Source organism: Lupinus angustifolius, unplaced genomic scaffold (assembly GCF_001865875.1).
Source record: "Lupinus angustifolius cultivar Tanjil unplaced genomic scaffold, LupAngTanjil_v1.0 Scaffold_582, whole genome shotgun sequence".
NCBI lineage: Eukaryota > Viridiplantae > Streptophyta > Magnoliopsida > Fabales > Fabaceae > Lupinus > Lupinus angustifolius.
Window position 1 is genome coordinate 38852 of NW_017727917.1, and position 243 is coordinate 39094.

Below are 243 nucleotides of genomic sequence, written 5' to 3' on the forward strand. Positions count from 1 at the left end.
CTCATCCTATCCTCCTCCTCATCCTCAACCTCATCCTCATCTTCATCCCATCCTCATCCTCATCCTCCAATTACTCATCCTCATCATATCCCCGTGCTCATCCTATCCTCATCCTCCTCGTCCTTCTCATCCTATCCTCCTCCTAATCCTCATCCTCATCCTATCCTCCTCCTCATCCTCATCCTCAACCTCATCCTCATCCTCATCCTCGTCATCCTCATCCTATCTTCATCCTCTTCCTTA